Source organism: Tupaia chinensis, unplaced genomic scaffold (genome assembly GCF_000334495.1).
Source record: "Tupaia chinensis unplaced genomic scaffold, TupChi_1.0 Scaffold000022_1, whole genome shotgun sequence".
NCBI classification, from domain to species: Eukaryota; Metazoa; Chordata; class Mammalia; order Scandentia; family Tupaiidae; genus Tupaia; species Tupaia belangeri.
Window position 1 is genome coordinate 1,711,411 of NW_006159452.1, and position 1,197 is coordinate 1,712,607.

The window sequence follows — 1,197 nt, forward strand, 5'->3', positions numbered from 1 at the left end:
CACTAACCTGGAATAGATTTTTTCCTTACAGCTCCCAGTAGGAAACAAACCTTGATCTCAGACTTCTGAACTCTGGAACTGTGAGAAAATAAACTGTTGTTTAAGCCATTGAGTCTCTAATGCTTCATTATGCAGCCCTAGAAAACCAATATATACCCCCAAGATTTTTAATCAGAAAGTTTATTAAGAAGCAGACAATTTTGACTCAAAAAGCAAAGAATGAGATCCACATATAATATAAATTTTACCATGATAATCTTCATGTTTTTCTTGTTTACCTTTCTGAATCTTCTATTTAAGATTGCTGGATTAATAGCTACTTTTACTGCTTAACTGTGAAACCAATAAGATGTTTAGTCTTAATATTTCTTTTTCAATTCTCCATCATCCCTTTATTTCAGTAAAATATCTACTTCAATTTGATTACAATTTGGCTAAACACACAGTTGAACCAACCAATCATCCAGTATGAACGTCTTGAAGAGCAACTTCACTTATCTTGGTATTACTTTCCTTTAAAAATAATTTGCTTTTATGAGTAGTTCAACCATAAGGTGATTATTTTCTATGGCGAGCATTGCCACAAACCTAACAGACAAAAAATTAAAATCTTTATATTTATTTTATAGATTATTAGATGAAAAATTATTGGGATCGATTTTATTGAAATAAAATAAGCAGTCTCAGTTCCCTATTTGAAAATAAACAGCAAACTCCAATCACAATCCTCTTATAATTTGTTTATGTTGTAGTGCTCATATGTGTGTTATTCAGAATCTTTATTGTGACTATTTAGTCATTATTCTCACTGTGATGCAGTAATTGTATTCCCAGGGAGAGCAAGCAAATGTGACACAGAGATTGATACCAGTATTGTCAAAATTGAGTACAGGACCCTGTAACTAAATAAATCAGCTTTGTCTAAAGTATGACCAAAAGTGGGCTGATAATTTAACCAATATAATAAACAATGTTTGAACCACTTATATTTCCTGTTTGTGCTAAACAATTACAGCATCAAATGAAGTTCTCTGCTTTTATGCTAAATATTATTTGTAATTGATGAAATAAGTATATGCTCCAGGAAATATTTGATCCTGAAAATTAGACTTTGAAAAAAATAAATTAACTTATTTTCCCATACTAATGTTTTGCTTATGGCTTTCTAATACAAAGCTGTTTTGTGATAAACTCTGC